The 23,048-nt window shown below is 47.9% G+C and overlaps 1 non-coding gene across 1 annotated transcript; it reads right to left on the reverse strand.

Moving 5' to 3' along the window:
- Positions 1-9,837: 9,837 nt before the first annotated feature.
- Positions 9,838-9,977, reverse strand: LOC141168323 (U4 spliceosomal RNA). Its single transcript, XR_012252064.1, has one exon. It is a non-coding gene; the product is annotated as a U4 spliceosomal RNA (small nuclear RNA).
- Positions 9,978-23,048: the final 13,071 nt, after the last annotated feature.

Below are 23,048 nucleotides of genomic sequence, written 5' to 3' on the forward strand. Positions count from 1 at the left end.
TTCTGTACATGATCACTGACACAATGATTTTCTCCTGTATTATCGGCCGTCTGCTCCTCCTTTCTGGTTACAGACTATCACCACTCACCACTATACGTTCTGTCCATTGGTTTCTACGTCCTGGAAGGGAACCGTCTCTTCTGTATTCCAGACCTGTCCAGCAATGCAGAGATGATCCCATAAGACTTAACGATTGAATTGGAGGGAGGACGTCATCAGGGACTTGTAATGACTTGTGGATGGGACAGGATGATATCAGGGACTTATAATAAACTGGAGAGTGAGGACGGACGCTATCAGGGACTTGTAATGACTTGGGGGTAGGGGAGGATGATATTAGAGACTTATAATAAACTGGAGAGTGAGGACGGACGCTAGTGTAGCACCCAGAGGGTTCGGTCGCTACAGAGGTATTGCATCTCACCCAGATGTGCGATATCTCACTCTCAGGTAAGGATGGAGTATGGCTCAGGACCCTGACACCTGCATGCATTACACCACATTTCCGGGGGACAGGGCGACAATGCTCCCACGGGAGAGCACAATTGTCCCTGATCCCTGGCAGGAGTGGGGAGGGGTCACCTAGGAAAGGGGGAACCCAGTGGTGTGTGGATGGAGAGTGCAGATCTTGGGTGCACTGAGTAGGAGTATAAAGAGGGGAGCCATTTTAGGAAGTGTGTTCAGTCAGAGGGGAGCACTGACAGAGAAGGGCTCTGTGGAGCTCTGCTCCAGGAGGCGAGCCTAGCCTGAGAGGCCCAAGACTGAGAAGAGAAAGAGCAGAGATGAGAGGGAGCAGGAAAGGCTCCAGGAGAAGGAGTGAAGGGATCCCAGAGGTACGGGCCATGCAGCAAGCCGGCCGTACGCCCGCCGCTACCTGGAGGTAGGGGGGTCAGGCCAAGACAGGGAACCGGTTCCCTTAACTAGTGGAGGCAGAAACCACACTCAGCTAGTCACCGGAGGTTGTGGCATTGCATGTGTCACAGCCCCTCACAGTCCACGCTAGGAAGGGACCACATAGGGTCCAGGGAACGGAACACACGTCGCCCGCCAAGACCCGAGGCAGCTGGACAGAAGCAGTGTAAGGTGTGAGGCACGAAGAGCCAGAGAAAGGACACATGAAGGGGGTCCTGATAAGTACTCCAAAGATATCTGGGAGTCGGCCAAGCCCCTCACTTGGCGAACACAGTACGACGCGGGAGATTATGACCGGCCGTAATAATCTGGATTAGCAACTATGAGTAAAGACCCTGGACTGCACTGCAAAGACTCTGAGTAGTTTCTGCTGTGCCCTTGCACCACAACTCTCATCATCCACTCACGCTGCCCTGAGGCAATACTCTTCCTGTGGGGAGTCACACCATCTAGCTGCACACCTCATCAGCCTCAGCAGCCTGCCCAGCAGCGGCGGTTCCTCCTAACCGCAATCCACAGGTGGCGTAGTCGGACATTTAATAATCATAAAAACCACATAAATAGACTGCCACTGGTTTGACCACTCTGAGCCACGGGACTGGGTCACCGCCACGGTGACTACAACCCCCAGCATCCACTAAAAGGCCCAGTTCTGGGTTCCCCACACGGCCCAGGGGGCGCGTCACTATCAGGGACTTATATTGAATTGGGAGAAAAAGGAGGAGGACGTCATCATGGACTTTTAATGAATTAGTTGGTTAGAGAAGATGCTATACAGGGACTTATAATGAATTGACGTTGGGGAGGATACCCAAACGGACTTATAATGGATTGGGGTCCCTCGGCGCCGATAAATCCATCGTTATGTACCGCCGCTTTATAGACGATCTGTTTATTATATGGAGGGGAAATACTGTGGAGGCTGCCAAATTTATTGATGAATTAAACTCTAACGACTGGGGTCTTTCCTTTACCTCTACCATATCTGAGAGTAATATTCAATATCTTGACCTTCAGATAAATATAGACAATTCGGGTAAAATATCCACATCTACCCACTTTAAGGAAGTGGATGTAAATAGCTATCTTGAATTTGACAGTGGCCATCTACCCAGCTGGATTAGAAATATTCCATACGGTCAATATTGGCGTGTCAGAAAAAATTGTACACATGATTCGGATTTTTTTCTGGAATCTAAGGTTTTACAAAAACGTTTTAGAGCTAAGGGATACCCCCGGAAATTATTAGAGGATGCTTTCTCCAAAACTAGATCCCTATCACAGAACCTGTGTATCAACAAATCCAAGAATACCAGCCAAGAGCCATACAGCGATTTCAGTTTAAATCTGATTACTACCTATGGTAAACCTACGCAAGTGTTATCCAGTTTATTAAAAAAATACTGGTTCATTTTAAGTAATGATCCAATATTAACTGGTCATTTACCGGAATTTCCTCATGTCATATATCGGAGGAGTAAAAATCTAGGAAACTATATAGCCCCTAGCAATACAACAATTGGTAGAAGACCGAACCATTCAGTTCCTATTAGCAATAATGGATGTTATAAATGTAATGTCCCTAAATGCTTATGCTGTCAATCCATTGATAACGGAGCCAAAACATTCGTCTCTGCGGTCACTGGAGAGATATATCCCATTCGCTTTAGACTTACATGTCAGTCCTCATATGTGATCTATCTGCTCCAGTGCACCTGCGGCCTGCAATACATTGGCCGCACTATCCAGGAAATGCACTCCAGATTAAATAAACATCGCCAAAATATTAGAAACGGCTTTCCCCTACATAGTGTTTCTAATCATTTCTTAAAAGAACATCAAAAAAATCCTAATAACCTAAAACTAACTATCATTGATCATATAGTTGATACACACCCTGATAGACTAAATCGTCTCATTACACGTGAAAATTATTGGATTTTCAAAATGGGAACCTTGTCTCCTGAAGGTTTGAACCTTAATATAGAGAAGACAACTTTTTAAATAATTGTTTTCATATTTTAGCAAATTTATTATATATATCTTTTATATGGAGGAGGAGGGGGGAGGAGAGAGAGAAGGAGGGAAGAGGGGAAAGGAGAGAGGGAGGGGAGGAGGGAGGAGAGAGAGAGAAGGGAGAGAGAATTTAAAGAAAAAAGAAAAAAAATTTTTATTTTTTATTTTATTTTTTTTTTATTTTTTTTTTTTTCTCTTTTTTTTCCCTTTCCTTTCTTCGTCTACTTTTCCTAATTATAATGATAGAAACTGATTGTAATTTTATACTTTATATTTATGCATTGTTTTATGTTGTATGTAAAAATTATTATTATTTTTTTATATAATCTAAAATATAGGGTGGTAGATGACAATATATCCTATGAAGTATTAAGATTATAGGATTCACAAGTTGTTGTTTTTTTACAGCGAATCCTTTTTATAAGAACCCTATATGCTTCATTAGGCATTATTTTATAACAATCCTTTTTACTCTATTGAGCATATATGAACTCAAGGGGTTAATATAGAGGTATTACTCTGTATCTGGCCCCGCCCCTTTTAAGTAATTGTATACCTAGTCAAATGTATATAAGGATCAATTGTTTGCTGCTTGTCACACCTGATGAAGGTGGCTGTGTCCACCGAAACGCGTTGTGTGTATATTAATAAATCAGTCCTTTTAATATTTTTGCCCTGTTATTGGCGCTCTGGTACCGCTATTCATATCCATTTATTGTCCCTTTCCCCCTGTTGGGGTGCGGTAGAGCTGCCTTTAACTTATTGTTCTTTCACCTGTGGGAGGAATTTAATTAGAATCACTACCCTGGTTTTCCAAGCTGCGCTGCCCTAACCCCTCCGGAACGCTGCCGGGGGTGTTGGTGAAGCTGGGCGTCCATCTCGGCGTTACATGCAACTAACCTGACCACGTGATCCACCACCGAGAGATCAGGATCTGTGAACGCCGCTGGAAATAGATGACAGCCACCAACAGAGCGGAGCTTGTGGAGCTTTACACTGGGGTTGTGCAGAGGTGCACAACTTCATAAGGTTAGTAGCCATCCTCACACCCCTCTAACAATTGCAATACTGAGTCACCCATTGCGCCTTGTTCTCTCCTCTCTTTACATATTGAGTCTGCTATTGCTGGGGGCTTAGCCTCAAGACCAGGAGCTGCAAATTGGGCGACTCAGATTATTCAACACATCGAGAGACGGAAAAATCTTGCAGAATCGTCAACAGATAAGAACTGTGTTTAAGACTTTAAAATCTAAATTGCTGGATCATTATGGACTTTTATGTGACCAATAGAGAGAAATTTAGATTATCTCTGATCATTACAGCCCTTAGTAAAGACTCTAAAGATGGCGACAGATGCATATATACTAATCCAACTATGCTGAATGATACAGATCAAAAAAGGTTACGTGGACTGTTTTTGAACTTAGAAAATAATAGCAAAATAGAAATAACTAATCACGTAGACACGATGTTTTTAGAACATTACATTAAGGATAACATAATACCCAAGGGATTGAGAATGAATCTCAACTCATCCTTTCCTCAGGATATTGTTTTTACTGAAAGATGGGACAGGTGTATTTCTGATTGCTCAACAACACTGATCAGATTGTTGATTGATAAAAGGAATACTCTGGCTATGCATGCTTTAGAAACAATAGCTAAAATTAAAGGGGATTTGGAGTTCTTTTCTTCATCTGCGGAATATTTTGCCACAGATAATGAGGTAAAACTAAGACTGGCTAAGTTTGAAAATGATTTAATAAATAAAAAAGCCAAAAAATATGAAAGAGATATAAAAGACTCTAAAAAAGAAAAAATCCAATCACCACTTCAAATTTCACCTGTTCCCATCATCTCTATGCAGAGAACAACTAGGGATAATCCATCATCCCCTATTCTAAGCAATGATACTGATAACCATACAAAACAAGTGAATAGTTTTCAAAAACAGTTTTTTATGAATAAAAAACAACAAGCAATATATGAGACTCATAAGAAGAAGTTATCCATTAACAATAATTACAAGAAAAATACTGCATTTAATTCTAATTTGGAAAAAAATAATGACCTTATAATAGAGGGAATGTGTATGGAAATTACTCCTCCCTCCATACTGATTACTGATCCACCTATTTTATCCACACAAGCAGCAGATGTAGAATTTATTGCTAATCCGTCTACTATTTCCACACAAGTAGCAGATATTGATGAACTGAACTTCACATTACATATTAACACACAGGAGATATCCCATAGTGGATCTAATATCTCAGAGCTTTCTAGTGCAATACAGATTCCTATTGCTGGGGAGTCATCTGGTCAGATCCCGATAGCGGATACACTGAATATTTTTAATCAAGGGAGACCTTCTGATAAAACAAATGGTATAAACCACATAAAACCCCCTATAAACAGAATGACATCCTTGGAATTATCTCCGATTTTGAATGAAAATAGTATCTTGATAAATCCTCAAACACAGAATGCAGTTGCATCTCAAACTAATAAAACGAAAATTACACATTTTTTTCACGTGGTCCCCGGACGTTGTCCAAAACGAAAAAGAAATTTAGGGGATGTAGAGGGAGTGGAAAAACCCGAGGCCTCAATAACAAAAATAGTCCAAATGCCGAAATTGAGACACAATCCAAATATAAAGAAAATGAAATCTTGCCAATGAACCAGAATACAAATTCCCTGCAGATAGAAACCCCTATCGGTTGTGGGGGCATTTTTAATATTTCTAGCTATGTGCTATCTGAAGCTGAACGATCCTTGTTAGGTCGAGGATTATCTTTCTGTCCAGCTGTCCCATTTAATAATTTCACTTTGTTCTGTGATTTAAATGAATTTATAAGGAAATTGACACTAAAAAGACATTTTCTATTGGAAGATAAGAGAAAATCACATCCTATTAGTTCATGCTCAACAGTATCCCCCTCCATTCAAGAATCTAATATACCAGGCCCCCCATTACTGGACCCTTTCACTCATGTAAATGTGAAGGGGAAAAATAATTTTTATCCATTACATCACAAAGGTTCACACCTTGAAACTTTCCAACAATTAATTTTGAGGGACCTTAGGACATTCCCCCCAATTTCTAAAAAAGTGAATAACTTGAGCTACCAGGAGAAATGTGCATTAAAAACCCTTCAGGATAATAAAGAAATAATTATAAAGAGAGCAGATAAGGGAGGGGGGACTGTGATAATGAACAGAGGCTGGTACATCAAGGAGGGCCTCAGAATCTTAGACGACTCAAACTACTACGTGAAATTAGAAGCAGACCCATCTGTAACCATTTTTTTGGAGTACAAAGGACTTGTAGCAGGGGCCTCTACAGCTGGCTTCCTCAATAAAAAAGAAAAATCCTTTTTAGACATTAAAAAATTCAAAGTCCCTTATTTTTATTTTTTACCCAAAATTCATAAAGATAAATTTAATCCCCCTGGACGTCCTATTATTTCTGGTATTAATTCTATCACATCCAACTTATCCCACTATATTGATCTTTTTTTACAGAAGTACGTTTTATCCCTAGATTCTCATTTAAAGGATTCCACACATTTAATTAGACTATTGAGAGAATTACCCCCTCTTCCAGGCTGTCTTCTTATTACACTCGATATAAGCTCTCTTTATTCCAATATCACACATGTATTGGGTTTACAGGCAATTAAAAAATTCCTAGATGAGGACCCTAACTTACAAGATCCTCAAAAAAACTTTTTATTGAGGGGTATAACTTTCATTCTTGAGAACAATGTATTTTCTTTTGAGGGGGTGATGTATCGGCAGCTGAGGGGCTGCGCGATGGGGACGAGGTTTGCCCCCAGTTATGCAAATCTATATATGGGGGCATTCGAGTCTATCCACATCGCGCAATCCCTCGGCGCCGATAAATCCATCGTTATGTACCGCCGCTTTATAGACGATCTGGTTATTATATGGAGGGGAAATACTGTGGAGGCTGCCAAATTTATTGATGAATTAAACTCTAACGACTGGGGTCTTTCCTTTACCTCTACCATATCTGAGAGTAATATTCAATATCTTGACCTTCAGATAAATATAGACAATTCGGGTAAAATATCCACATCTACCCACTTTAAGGAAGTGGATGTAAATAGCTATCTTGAATTTGACAGTGGCCATCTACCCAGCTGGATTAGAAATATTCCATACGGTCAATATTGGCGTGTCAGAAAAAATTGTACACATGATTCGGATTTTTTTCTGGAATCTAAGGTTTTACAAAAACGTTTTAGAGCTAAGGGATACCCCCGGAAATTATTAGAGGATGCTTTCTCCAAAACTAGATCCCTATCACAGAACCTGTGTATCAACAAATCCAAGAATACCAGCCAAGAGCCATACAGCGATTTCAGTTTAAATCTGATTACTACCTATGGTAAACCTACGCAAGTGTTATCCAGTTTATTAAAAAAATACTGGTTCATTTTAAGTAATGATCCAATATTAACTGGTCATTTACCGGAATTTCCTCATGTCATATATCGGAGGAGTAAAAATCTAGGAAACTATATAGCCCCTAGCAATACAACAATTGGTAGAAGACCGAACCATTCAGTTCCTATTAGCAATAATGGATGTTATAAATGTAATGTCCCTAAATGCTTATGCTGTCAATCCATTGATAACGGAGCCAAAACATTCGTCTCTGCGGTCACTGGAGAGATATATCCCATTCGCTTTAGACTTACATGTCAGTCTTCATATGTGATCTATCTGCTCCAGTGCACCTGCGGCCTGCAATACATTGGCCGCACTATCCAGGAAATGCACTCCAGATTAAATAAACATCGCCAAAATATTAGAAACGGCTTTCCCCTACATAGTGTTTCTAATCATTTCTTAAAAGAACATCAAAAAAATCCTAATAACCTAAAACTAACTATCATTGATCATATAGTTGATACACACCCTGATAGACTAAATCGTCTCATTACACGTGAAAATTATTGGATTTTCAAAATGGGAACCTTGTCTCCTGAAGGTTTGAACCTTAATATAGAGAAGACAACTTTTTAAATAATTGTTTTCATATTTTAGCAAATTTATTATATATATCTTTTATATGGAGGAGGAGGGGGGAGGAGAGAGAGAAGGAGGGAAGAGGGGAAAGGAGAGAGGGAGGGGAGGAGGGAGGAGAGAGAGAGAAGGGAGAGAGAATTTAAAGAAAAAAGAAAAAAAATTTTTATTTTTTATTTTTTATTTTTTATTTTTTTTTTTTTTCTCTTTTTTTTCCCTTTCCTTTCTTCGTCTACTTTTCCTAATTATAATGATAGAAACTGATTGTAATTTTATACTTTATATTTATGCATTGTTTTATGTTGTATGTAAAAATTATTATTATTTTTTTATATAATCTAAAATATAGGGTGGTAGATGACAATATATCCTATGAAGTATTAAGATTATAGGATTCACAAGTTGTTGTTTTTTTACAGCGAATCCTTTTTATAAGAACCCTATATGCTTCATTAGGCATTATTTTATAACAATCCTTTTTACTCTATTGAGCATATATGAACTCAAGGGGTTAATATAGAGGTATTACTCTGTATCTGGCCCCGCCCCTTTGAAGTAATTGTATACCTAGTCAAATGTATATAAGGATCAATTGTTTGCTGCTTGTCACACCTGATGAAGGTGGCTGTGTCCACCGAAACGCGTTGTGTGTATATTAATAAATCAGTCCTTTTAATATTTTTGCCCTGTTATTGGCGCTCTGGTACCGCTATTCATATCCATTTATTGTCCCTTTCCCCCTGTTGGGGTGCGGTAGAGCTGCCTTTAACTTATTGTTCTTTCACCTGTGGGAGGAATTTAATTAGAATCACTACCCTGGTTTTCCAAGCTGCGCTGCCCTAACCCCTCCGGAACGCTGCCGGGGGTGTTGGTGAAGCTGGGCGTCCATCTCGGCGTTACATGCAACTAACCTGACCACGTGATCCACCACCGAGAGATCAGGATCTGTGAACGCCGCTGGAAATAGATGACAGCCACCAACAGAGCGGAGCTTGTGGAGCTTTACACTGGGGTTGTGCAGAGGTGCACAACTTCATAAGGTTAGTAGCCATCCTCACACCCCTCTAACAATTGCAATACTGAGTCACCCATTGCGCCTTGTTCTCTCCTCTCTTTACATAGGTGCAGTACCTTGACTGACCTGAGAGGCGAGGGGGCGCCAGAGAGTTGTGCCTGTATTGTGGCGTCACGGATTGGTAACGTGTAAGGGACAACACACCCCAGTATCTTCCCCCGCTGGTGGCAGCTTCCTGGCACTATTTACTCTAGGTGCAGCACCTTGACTGACTTGAGAGGCAAGGGGGCGCCAGAGAGCTGCACTCACTGGCCGGCAAGTTTTCCTGACACGACTGATTGCTGATATTCATTCCAAAGGGTGAAACCAAATATTAAGTTGAGGGTGCCAACAATTTTGTGCGACCCATTATTGGGGTTTTGTGTAAAATTATGTCCAATTTGCCTTTTCTTCTCTGTTTTTTTTGTGTTGTTCCAACACTGACAAAGGAAACAAACACGTGTAGAACAAAACACGGGGAATTATAATAATGTTCTGAGAAATACTGCAGCTTCTGGAACAATTTCAAGGGTGCTGACACCCTAGCCATACCATGACTACATGATAACACAAAAATATATAACATGACTATATGGAGAAATCTCCGGGGAAGCAGCTGACTAGATAGTAATCCTGTAATTGATCCCGCACGTTTCTTTGCTGATTCTCTTGTCCTCAGGGAAGTGAAATGTTACTTATAATTCTCAGCCCCACATGTAACATACGGCTCCAATACAACTGTATACACGTAATTATCTCTCATAAACACTTCTTTTAATACTAACACCATTATTCAGTCTCCTGGGAGACTGTCAAAAATTGCCATGCTGACTGTATTACGAGCCCTTATGGCGGGGTATTGGGAAAAGTTTTCAACTAGCAATAATCACGCCTCAGATAAACCTCATGGGCTATGATACTGCCACTGCGCAAAGCTGGAGGCCATCTGTGAGGAGCTGCGGCCTCCGGATCTGGGGCTCTGTCTACACTGAGGAGAGACAAAGTCATTAGGGGGCTGTGGGAGCAAAGGATTCTGGGAGTGGATATGCTAATAACACCCCTCCCCTAAATCTGTAATGGAAGAAAGAAAAGCCCCCCAGGCTGGGGGAGGGGAGGGGGTTCATCCTCCATCTGACTGCTCTTCAATAACTGAATACCGCCATATCATCACCACATAGTAACACCAGACAGTGACTGAATACCGCCATACCATCACCACATAACACTAAATAGTGACTGAATACCGCCATACCATGACCACATAATAACACCACAAAGTGACTGAATACCGCCATACCATCACCACATAATAACACCACAAAGTGACTGAATACCGCCATACCATCACCACATAATAACACTAAATAGTGACTGAATACCGCCATACCATGACCATATAATAACAACAAATAGTGACTGAATACCGCCATACCATCACCACATAATAACACTAAATAGTGACTGAATTCCGCCATACCATCACCACATAATAACACCAAATAGTGACTGAATACCGCCATAGTATCACCATATATAATAAAACCAAATAGTGGCTGAACACCGCCATACCATCACCACATAACACCATATAGTGACTGAATACCGCCATACCATCACCACATAATAACACCAGATAGTGACTGAATACCGCCTAAGGCTATGTGCCCATGATGCAGAATGCTCCGGATTTTTCCTGAGCGTTTCTGCATCTCCCTGGCAGAAAAAACGCATGCGGATTGTACAGGCGGATTGTACAGGCGGATTGTGCATGCGGATTGTGCATGCGGATTGTGCATGCGGATTGTGCATGCGGATTGTGCATGCGGATTGTACATGCGTTTTCCTGCCAGGGACATGCGGATGTGGAGCGTTCTTCACATGCATTTCCGCATGCGGGTTGTCATGCGCTTTCCGGCTGGAGCACCTCTCAGGCCTCTGGATTTGGCCTGTCACGCGGGGTTTCTCAGGACGCAGGGAGCACGTCTGCTCCTTTCTGCTGCTTGGCGCCAAAGAACCCTCTGGTTTGGCGCGCTGGCCTCTTATCTCCCGGAACTCCTTCCTGGAAGTCACCTGATCGGGTCCAGCGTCTGAACCTGCTCTCCCTGCAACTTCCCTTGCATATTTTGGTTCCGCTTGACTGTATCTGGCCAGTAGATGGCAGTCTCGCTCCATCCTTGAAACGTCATGTTGAAGTTCTTTTACAAGCTTTCTTGCCTGTTCTACACATATATATTGCCATATCTCACATGAGGAAGGCTATTTTGTATAAATATATAGCCGAAACGCGTTGTTCTATGCATCGTTTTGTGATGATTTTTATCCTAAGTAAATTTCTGAAGATCTATAATACTTCTACCTGGTGCCTGTCGTTTGGGAGCGCTGAATAGACTGGATGAATCTTTTTATTTTTTCCTGATTTCCAAGCGATCACTTGGAAAGTGCTTGACAACTTGGTCACACTATATAAATCCATGCAACCGGCGTAGATTTATATAGTGTGACCGTAAAAGAATGGTAAAAATAAATATATACTTACCTTCTGATGGCCCCCGGAGTCCTTGCCCTGCCATGACGTCACCGCAGGTCCTTTTAGTCTACCGTGAGCTGCCGGTATGCCAGGACAAGGACTCCGGCCGTCATCAGAAGGTAAGTATAATGTATATTTTTTATTTTATTATATTTTTTACAGATACTATGGTACCTGGGTCTGGATGAGAGTCTCCTCTTCTCCAAACCCGGGTACCATCCGCACATTGAACCGCATGGAATCCGCATGTACAGATGCAGTGATGCAGATGTCTTGCGGTCCAATGCGAGTCAATGGCGGCGGAAACGCCACAATTCCGCAAAATAATTGGTAGTGCTGTGGATTTTTCCGCAATGATAATCCGCAGCGGAATTTCCGCAGCATGTGCACAGCACATGCGGATTATCATTGGGGAACATGGCAGACCTTCTACCAAGCGGTTTTTAAGCATTTCTGCAGCGGAATTGCTGCTGCGGAAAAGCTTAAAAAATGCATAGTGGGCACACAGCCATAGTATAGCTATATCACACCAAATAGTGACTGAACACCGCCATACTATCACCACATAGTAACTCAAAATAGTGACTGAACACCGCCATACAATCACCACATAATAGTGACGCGCCCCTGGGCCTGAGTCGCGCAGCGTTGCGCACGCGGGAGCCTACCCGGAGCCGGATCAGATGGGGGTAGTAGTCTCGTGGCGGTGACCCGGTCCGTGCCCAGGGAGTCAGACTAAGTGGCAGTCTATTAGCAGTAGATGGTGGATGACTACGCCACCCGTTGAATGCAGCTATGGAGCTGCCGCTGCAGGGCAGACCGCTGAGGCCGGTGGAAGGATGGTGCAGCGTGGATGGTATAACCCCCAACGGGAGGGGTATGGCCTCAGGGCAGCCGACGTGGATGATGGGGGTAGCAGGAACCACTCAGAGACGATGCGGTGTAGTTCAGGGTCTTTACTGGTGACAAAGATAGACCCTCCCGGAGTACTTGCTAGCAATCGGGGCCTGGTCAGTCCTTGAGCAGATGGGATCTCCCCTGGCCAGGCGGAGTTGTAGGCCTTCCCAACTAACTGTACTCTTCTGGCTACCTTGCTAGAGGCGGGTAAAAGTAGCCCACGTCCCTGAGTGTACCGTGTGGTGCTCACCCGTATGGCCGGTGACTCGGGGCCTTCTAATGGCTTCCGCTCCACGATGGCGGTGCTGGTCCCACGCGTGTGACCGTGCCTTCGGGTTTCTGGGCCAGAGGACCTGCAATCCCCTGCCGGTTGGTTTCTGCTGCTGGGTAGAGATTAGTCCCCACAGCCTCGGACTCCGGGTCCGGTGATACTTCTCAGTCAGGGCGAGCTCTGCAGCTGCCAGCCCCTGACTCCTTGTAGCACTGTTCCCACAGAGCTCCTGATGTTCTTTTCCTATATCTGCTTCTCTGTCTCTACTTCTTCTCTACTCCCCAACCCTGCCTCAGCCCTAGGTTTATATAGGGGAAGTTCTTCCCCTCCCAGGACTGGGCAAGAGGTGTGGCATGCATAGGATCCCTGACCAAGAGACCTCCCACCTGCTCTCAGACGTAATATCTCTATCACTGTGGCAACCAGACCCCTGGGGTGTCACATTTCCCCCTAGTGAAATTTAGTACTCCGGGACTAAACATATTTTTGGAAAAACATAACAAGGTATAAACAATAATAGTACAATAAGAAAAACATATAAAGATGGTCACGGCGTGTCGGCAACCGGGTGCAGTTTTTGAAGAAAAGCAAGGTGTCCATTTCACCAAAACAGGGAGACGTAACCAGGTAGGGGTCTGTCCTACCCCGAGTCCTTAACAGTCTTTAGTCCGTCCTGGGTTACGCTCCAACTATGTACACAGGATTCCCGGTAAATCCACCAAAGACTCCTATAAACAACTAGAAACACATAATTATACACAAGCAACAAGAAAAACAGGTAACCACAAATAAAACAATTTATACACTTCAAATCCTCCAACGTGCGGGTAACTGGCCTCTAGTGGCCCTAGTGGACCTACGGAGCTGACTGTCTAGCCCTGAACTACAGGGTGTAGGAGCTGTCAAGGGTAAACTGGGCAGCTGTCTACCGGCTCCTTGGCTCACTAGGGGTACGGCAGGCTCACTATAAGCAGAGGGTTGATGCTCCTGTTCTGCTTGTGTGGAGTCTTCTGCCTCCTGCGCCATTGACTTGAGTCCAAGACCGAGGGAAGTCTCCGAGCACAGTACTAACCATGTCTTCCCTTTCCTCTACGGGTCGAGGGTCTTCTTGTTCCTCTTCAGGGTTCCGTAGCTGTTCGGGACACTTCTTCAGGTGATCCCGGGATACAATGGTCGTGGTTTCCCCTCCGTCTTTACTGATGGTACAGACCTTTGGGTTGTCGTGGCTTGAGGGCAGTACGGTGTACGGGTCCTTCTCCCACTGGTCGTCCAACTTGTGGAGCCGTCTTTTTCTCTTCAAGACCTGCTCTCCGGGTACCAGGGGAACAGCGGGAGCATACTGGTTGTAAGTTTTCTCTTGTCTTTCCCTAGCCTGACAGAGACTTCGCTCCACACTCTCCTGTACTCTCCGGTACTGCTGCTGCCTCTCTGTGTCCCAGTCTGCTTCTGGTGAAGTGTCCTCGGGTGTCAGGACTCCCATTTCCAGGTCAACAGGTAACTTACCAGGTCTCGCCCTCATTAGGTAAGCCGGGGTACAGTTGGTGGAACCTACCGGGATGTGGTTGTATAGGTCCACCAGATCGGGCAGCTTCTCAGGCCACAGACTGCGTTCTTCCAGGGGCAACGTTTTCAGAAGATCCATTACCACCTGGTTCATTTTCTCACAAAGTCCATTAGTTTGCGGATGATAGGGTGTTGTCCTTATCTTCCGGCAGCCATACAGAGTGCAGAATTCTTGGAAGACCTCCGCTTCAAAGGCAGGTCCCTGGTCTGTCAACACTTGGTCCGGGTACCCGTGTGGACGGCAGAAATGCTGCTGGAAGGCTCTAGCTGCTGTTCGAGCTGTTAAGTCCTTGACGGGGACGACAACCAAGAACCGGGAATAGTGATCCACGATGGTTAGTGCGTAGACGTAGCCACTTCTGCTTGGGGTCAGTTTTACATGATCCAAGGCTACCAGTTCCAACGGCTGCCGGGTGACGATGGACTGCAGGGGAGTCTTCTGGCTGGCACGGTCCTTCCTTCTTAGGTTGCACGGGCCACAGTCTCTGCACCACCTCTCGATGGTTCCCCTCATGCCTACCCAGTGAAACCGCTCGCGCAGCAGGAACTCCAGCTTCTTCCATCCGAAGTGTCCAGCCCCGTCGTGGTATGCCTCCATCACCATGGCTGCGTCTCTTCGTGGCACCACTACTTGCCAGATTAGTTCATGCGTCCGGGAGTTAACCATTCTGCGGCACAACTTCCCCTTGTAAAGGAACAGTCGACTCTTCTCAGCCCATAGTTGCTTGGCTTCCTCCGGAGCGTCTGGGTCAAGGCGAGCCTCTGGCCGAGTCAGCATCTCCTTCACCAGTCGGACGGCAGGGTCACTGTCTTGCGTTTCCTCCCAGTTGTAGTGAGGCAAGGGGTTAAACGTAGCGGCTTGCTTACTCTTTACCCGATGGGAATACTGGATAGTCCCATGACGGTGGAACGCGGGGAGTTCAACTTCTTCCAGTCCCTCTGGATCTTCTCCTACGTCCGGTAGGTTTGGCATCCTGGACAGGGCGTCCGCGTTGGTATTGGAGCGTCCTGCCCGGTATTTGATTGTGAACTCGTAGTTGGACAGACGGGCCATCCATCTCTGCTCTAGGGCACCGAGTCTTGCCGTGTCCAGGTGTGTCAACGGGTTGTTATCCGTGTACACGATGAACCGGGAAGAAGCGAGGTAGTGCTTAAAGCGTTCGGTGACTGCCCACACCACTGCCAGGAACTCTAGCTTAAATGAGCTGTAATTCTCAGGGTTTCTCTCGGTGGGTCGCAGTTTTCGGCTGGCGTAAGCGATTACTCGTTCTTTCCCCTGCTGGATCTGGGACAGCACGGCTCCTAGCCCGATGTTACTTGCGTCGGTGTAGAGGATAAAGGGCTGGCTGTAAATCAGGGTACGCCAGGATTTCATCCCCCGTGAGGGACATCTTCAGCTGGCGGAAGGACTCTTCTTCTAACTTCTCCCATCTGAAGGGTGGCTTCTGGTTCTTGGCCTTCCGGGACTGGCCTATCAGGAGGTCCTGCATAGGAGCTGCCTTTTTGGTGAAACCGGGGATGAATCTGCGGTAATAGCCTACCAACCCGAGGAACTGCCGCACTTCTTTTACACTGGAGGGACTTGGCCATTCCTTAATTGCGGTGATCTTATCGGGGTCGGGAGCCACTCCGTCAGCGCTCACCACGTGTCCCAGGTACTGCACCTTTGGTTTCAGGAGGTGGCACTTGGAGGGTTTCACCTTTAGGCCGTAGCTTGCCAGAGCTTCGAACACTTCCGCCAGGTGTTTCAGGTGGTCCTCATACGTCTTGGAATATACGATGACATCGTCCAGGTACAACAAGACCGTCTCGAAGTTTCTGTGGCCCAGACAGCACTCCATTAATCGTTGGAAGGTTCCTGGTGCGTTGCAGAGTCCGAACGGCATGCAGGTAAACTCGCTAAGTCCCATCGGGGTGGTGAATGCGGTCTTCTCCCGGTCCACCTCTGCTACAGGAACCTGCCAGTACCCGCTAGTGAGATCCAAGGTAGAGAAGAAGTTAGCAGATCTTAAAGCAGCCAAAGACTCCTCTATCCTTGGTAAGGGGTACGCATCCTTGTGTGTGATACGGTTGATTTTCCGGTAATCTACACACATCCTCATGGTGTTGTCTTTCTTTTTGACTAAGACTAGTGGAGCTGCCCAGGGGCTACAGCTATCCCTGATCACCCCAGCCTCCTTCATGTCTCTAAGCATCCCCTTGACGTGTTGGTAGTGTGCAGGGGGTACGGGTCGATACCTCTCTTTTATGGGAGGATGGTCTCCCGTGGGGATGTGGTGTTCTACCCCCTTGACTAGCCCGAAGTCTAACGGGTGTTTACTAAACACTCTCTCGTACTCTTGAACCACCCGATAGACTCCCTGTTTCTGGTGTGAGGGAGTGGAGTCAGTACCCAAATGTAGTTGCTGACACCAGTCCTCCATCGTTTTCTTAGAGCCGTTACCTTCCTCCGGGGAAGATGGAGGCAAGGGTTCTACGGACTGTATGGAATCTTGATTGATGGTATACAATTTGGCTAGCGTGGCATACCGGGGCAGGTACACTTCCCTCTTCCCGATATTTATTATGCGAACGAGCACCCTCCCATGGCGTACATTGACCACCCCCCGTGCTGTCAAAATGGTGGGCCTACTGTCTGAGTAAACTGGTTCTACCATTGCCTGGTAATCTCTACCTCTCAGACCAATAGCTGCCCGGCACCAAATCATCATTTCACTTTTTGGGGGCATGGCAATAGGGAAAGGGTCACACATTCGCACGCTACCAATCTCACCACCGGAGAGTTCTAGCTGTTGCCGTCGCATCAGTGCCCGGATCTCTTTCTGGAGCACTCGCTGCTGGCCGGAGCTGGCGTTCTTGGCAACCTGCTGTAAAAGGAAAATCACCTCTGCAAGACAATTTTCAATTACATTAGTTCCTAGAGTTATCTTTGGGTGACTCTCGTGTTTGTCAATGTCTACAATGATCAGTCCCTGTGCCGCCAATTCGACTCTACCGATTTTAATGGTCACCTCTTTAAATCCAATCTGTGGCACGGGCTGACCATTGCTGGCGATGATACTCAAGTCGTCGTCAGGGTAGCGGGTGATATCCGAGTCATTCCAGTACTGCTTGAAGAGCACGTACGGGATGGTGGTGACCTGTGACCCGGTGTCCAGCAGGGCACTCATAGGAATGCCATCCAGTACCACGGGTAAGACCGGACGTCCTCCCACATATTTGTCGCGCCAGTTCGATGGGCCTGGTGATCTTTTTCCTGGAGGTTGGCCCTCTACCCCAGGTTGTGCCAGTTTAAAGGACAGTACCTTGCCATATGTCCGGGTTGATTGCAGCGGCGGCAGATGGGTCGTCCGTCCTCGTTGTATCGGTCGCTGGGTCTTCCTCTGGCCGGTGGGGTCCTCCTTGGTCGACGCCACGGGATGTCCTCCGGTCCGGATGCCAGCTGGATCTTCCCTGGAGTGGAAACCTGTAAAGACTACACAGTTCGGGTTAGCGCAGCAACGCTTTTAGCTAGCTCTTGGACCTGATGGTGCAGGTCTGGAGCCGGGTCATTGTTCAAAGCCTGCGCATCAGCTCCCACAGACCCTGCCGACAAGGGCGCCGCCTCCTGGTGGTAAGTGGTAGTGGGGCGTCTGTGGGTCACAACGCCACCGGGTGCCGGTTCTCGAAGCACCCGGATGGCTCTGTCCTTGAACTGTGCAAATCCCAGATGAGGGTCCTGTAAGGCCATTGCCCGCAACTGGGTTCGGTGGGCATTGCAATATAAACCCTCTATAAATTGTTCAGTCAACAGCCTGTCCTCGTCTCCCACGCCGTCAGGGTCGGTCTGCTTAATGGCTCTCAGGGCCTCTTGTAGGTTCAGGGCATAGTCCCTTATACTCTCATGTGCCCGCTGTTTGCACCCGTAGAATCTAAGCTTGATCTCGGCTGAGGTGCGGGTATCAAAGGTGTCCCTCAGCCGGGTTAGTATCCCCGCGACAGTCCTCCCCCCAGGTGGCCAGGACTTTACCTCCCTTTGGGCTGCCCCGGTTAGTTGGGCCACCAGGATGCTCACTTTTTGCTCCTCTGTGAGGGGGTACACCTGGAAGAGGCTATCCAGCTTTTCTCTAAAGTCATGCAGGGTATGGGACTCCCCTGAGTACTGGGGTAGCCAGGCTGCCCCCGGGATATAGGGCATGGTGAAAGGCATGACCGCAACAGCGGTGGCGCTGGCGGGGGTTGAAGCGGTGAAGCTCTCCTCCGTATCCGACATCCTTCTCCCCCCTAGTGGACCGTGGCCTACCTTGCGATGATCCTCTTCCGTAGGCCGCGGCTCCGCAGTGGATCGTCAGGGTTGAGGACCTTCCGTCGCGCTCCTGTGACGTCGGCGTCTGCTGGGCTCCTTCCAGGACCTTACGCAACGTCCGGACGTGAGGCGGGGCTTCAGTTCTCGCGCGCTTTCGGAGTCCATGCCCCTCTTCTTCCCGCGCGGCGTCCTCAAGATGGCGGCCAACGGCGGGAAAACTCCACGGATGGCGGGAAGAAGGCCGAAGATGGCGCCGGATGGCGGGAATCTTCACGGATGGCGGGAAGAAGGCTGAAGATGGCGCCGGATGGCGGGAAAACTTCACGGATGGTAAGAGAGCCTGTCTTGGCAGAGAAAAGACTTACTTTACCAGACTTTGGTGTCTGAGGCTGGAAGGATTCCACATCCCCCAGCAGAGAACCAGTCCGCAAGGGACTGTACATTCCTTGGCCTAAGAAGCCTGGAGGCCCTGCCACAACCGAAGGGACCAGTAAAGCCGTACAAGGCTGGGAGCAGAAAGGAACCCACGTCGCAGGCCATACAGGCGAGAAAGCATGGAAAGCTCGGAAACGTGGACTGTTACCCTATAAAGAGGAGATAGCCAGAAGGAGCGCAGAAAGCACGGTAGGCCTACACCCTCACCCTGACCAGGGCCAATTTCCCCGTTGCTCTCAGACATCCAGGTTCCCTCCTAGCTGGGACTGTTTGTGGGTCAGTTTACCTGTTTAGTAAAGACCCTGGACTGCAACCTGTTGTCTGTGTGCTCCTTGCTCCTCCAGCACTACCATCACTCCCACCATCCACTATACTGCCCTGGGGCCGCACTCTTCCCGTGGGGAGTCACACTACCATAGCTGCACACCTCATCAGCCCCAGCGGTCTGCATGCAGCGGCGGTTCCTAATAACCGCAATCCACGGGTGGCGTAGTCGGACATAATCAATATAACGGACTACCACTGGCCTGACCACCCTGAGCCACGGAACCGGGTTGCCACTACTACTCCCATCGTTCCCCCTATTGCCCGGATCCGAGTGCCCCACGGCCCAGGGGGCGAGTCAGCTTTGGCGTAGTAGGCAGGATTTCGTGCCCGCAACCACCGGGTACTGCGTGCCTGAAAAAGACTTTTGTAACTTACCTGTGGAGTCGTTTCCCGCCATCCAGAGCCGATTCCCGCCATTAGACGCCATCTTGGACTGTTTCCCGCCGTCTTCTGCCGTCTTCCCGCCATCCGCAGCTGCTTCCCGCCATCGGACGCCATCTTCAGGACGCCGCGCGGGAAGAAGAGGGGCGTGGACGTCAAAACCGCGCGAGATCCGAAGCTCCGCCCCACGCACCGACGCTGCGCAAGATCCTGGAAGGGAGAGACAGCGACGCTGACGTCATCAGGACGCGACGCCATGTTCTCGTCCATAGCAGCAGCAGCGGAGCCGCGGCCTACAGAAGAGGATCGTCGGAAGGTAGGCCACGCTTGACTAGGGGGGAAGGAAGATGTCGGACACAGAGGCGCCCACTACCACCAACGCAGCTGCAGCAGCGGTGATGCCCTTTTCCCTGCCCTACATCCCTGGAGCGGCCTGGCTGCCCAAATACTCAGGGGAGCCCCATGCCCTAACTGACTTCAAGGAAAGGCTATACAGTTTGTTCCACGTTTACCCCCTGACAGAGGAACAGAAGGTCAGCATATTAACAGGGCAGTTAACTGGCGCAGCCCAGCGGGAGGTAAAATCATGGCCCACTGAGGAGAAAAGGACTGTGAAGGGTATTCTGGCCCGGCTGCGGGGTACCTTTGACACACGTACCTCCGCTGAAATTAAAATGAGGTTCTATGGATGTAAGCAGCGGGCACAGGACAGCATCAGAGACTATGCCCTAAATCTGCAGGAAGCCTTGAGGGCTATTCAACAAACTGACCCTGGCAGTGTGCAGGAAACGGACAAACTGCTAACAGAACAATTCATAGAAGGTCTGCTATCTAGCGCCCACAGGGCCCAACTGCGCCTCATGTTCTTTCAGAACCCCGACCTGACCTTTGCCCAATTTAAGGACAGGGCCATAAGGGTGCTCCGTGAATCTGCAACCAGTAGCGCTATAAACCCCCGGCGCCCTGCTATCACCTACCACCAGGAGGCGGCGCCCTCCTCTATGGACTCCGTGGAGGCTGATGCACAGGCCCTGAACCAAGCCCCGTCGAAAGGCCTGCACCACCAAGTCCAGGAGCTAACCAGGAGCGTCGCGGCGTTGACCAGGACCGCCCAGGCGTTGCAAGTGGATCCGTCAAGACCCATCGAGCTGGCTTCAAGTCCGGAGGATGTCCCGTGGCGTCGACAGAGGAGGATCCCGTCGTTCCGAGGGAGGCCCACAGACCGCTACGCAGAGGATGGACAGCCCATTTGCCGTCGTTGCAACCAGCCCGAACACATTTCCAGGTACTGTAATTTAAACGGGTCCAACCTGGGGCGGAGGGCCGACCCCCAGGCATAAGATCACCAGGCCCTTATAATTGGCGTGATAAGTACGTTGGGGGGCGCCCGGTTTTACCCGTGGTGCTGGACGGTATCCCCATGAGCGCCTTGCTGGATACTGGGTCGCAAGTAACCACAATCCCTTATGTACTTTTTAAGCAGTATTGGACTGATGCTGATATCACACGGTATCCAGACAGTAACTTGAGCATCATCGCCAGTAATGGCTTACCCGTGCCGCAGATGGGGTTCAAGGAGATGACCATTAAAATTGGTAAAGTTGAACTGCCGGCACAGGGAGTGATTATTGTGGACATTGACCGTCATGAAAGTCACCCTAAAATAACTGTGGGTACTAACATAATTGAAAATTGTCTTTCAGAGGTAATTGTAATTCTACAACAGGTGGCGGTGAATGCTAGTTCCAGCCAACAGAGAGTCCTCAACAAGGAGATAAAAGCCCTGATGAGACGGCAGCAGGTAGAACTGTCTGGTGGTGAGATCGGTAGCGTAAGAATGAGTGACCCATTCCCCATTTCCATGCCTCCCAAAAGTGAAATGATGATCTGGTGTCGGACTGCAATCGGGTTGAGAGGTAGAGACTACCAAGCCATGGTAGAACCCGTGTACTCAGACAGCAGGCCCACCATTTTGACAGCCCGGGGGGTGGTTGATGTCCGTCATGGGAGGGTGCCCGTCCGCATCCTCAACATTGGGGAGAGGGAAGTACACTTACCCAGGTACGCTACACTCGCCAAACTGTTTGTCGTCGAACACAAAGCTATCAGGGCCGTGGAACCCTTGCCTCCATCTCCACCGGCGGAGGGTAATGGCTCCCAGAAACAAAAGGAGGACTGGTGCCAGAAACTCCACGTGGGTGCTGACTCCACTCCCCTGCACCAAAAACAAGGAGTCTACCGGGTGGTACAGGAGTACGAGAGAGTCTTTAGTAAGCACCCGCTAGACTTCGGCAGAGTAAAAGGGATAGAACACCACATCCCCACAGGGAGCCATCCACCAATAAAAGAGAGGCACAGACCTGTACCCCCTGCACATTATCAGAACGCCAAGGGTATGCTAAGGGACATGAAAGAAGCTGGGGTCATTAGAGACAGCTGTAGCCCCTGGGCAGCCCCCTTGGTTCTGGTCAAAAAGAAAGACGGCACCATGAGAATGTGCATGGACTATAGACAAATCAACCGTATCACCCACAAAGACGCATATCCGCTGCCTAGAATAGAAGAGTCTTTAGCCGCACTAAAATCTGCTAACTTCTTTTCTACTTTGGACCTTACTAGCGGGTACTGGCAGGTTCCTGTGGCAGAGGCTGACAAGGAGAAGACTGCCTTCACCACCCCGATGGGACTGAGCGAATTCAACTGTATGCCTTTCGGGCTCTGCAACGCACCAGGGACCTTCCAGCGGCTGATAGAATGCTGTCTAGGGCACCGAAACTTCGAGACGGTCCTCCTTTACCTGGACGACGTGATCGTCTATTCGAAGACCTATGAGGACCATCTCAAGCACCTGGCTGAGGTGTTCGAAGCCCTGGCAGGCTATGGCCTGAAGGTGAAACCATCGAAGTGCCACCTGCTGAAACCAAAGGTCCAGTACCTAGGGCACGTGGTAAGCGTGGAAGGAGTGGCCCCCGACCCTGACAAGGTCATGGCAATCAAGAGCTGGCCAAGCCCCTCGAACATCAAAGAGGTGAGACAGTTTCTCGGGTTGGTAGGCTACTACCGAAGGTTCATCCCCGGGTTCACTAAGATGGCAGCTCCTATGCAGGACCTCCTGATCGGACAGTCTAAGTCCCGAAGTCAAAAGCCACCCTTCAAGTGGGATAAACCGGAAGAGGAGTCCTTCCGCCAGCTAAAGATGGCCCTCACAGGGGATGAGATCCTGGCCTACCCTGATTATGGCCAGCCTTTCATTCTCCACACAGATGCCAGTAATGTGGGACTGGGAGCCGTACTGTCCCAAAACCAACAGGGCAGAGAACGG

The sequence above is a fragment of the Phyllobates terribilis genome, unplaced genomic scaffold (genome assembly GCF_046119375.1).
Source record: "Phyllobates terribilis strain yellow unplaced genomic scaffold, ASM4611937v1 Scaffold_11__3_contigs__length_659146591, whole genome shotgun sequence".
Lineage (NCBI taxonomy): Eukaryota > Metazoa > Chordata > Amphibia > Anura > Dendrobatidae > Phyllobates > Phyllobates terribilis.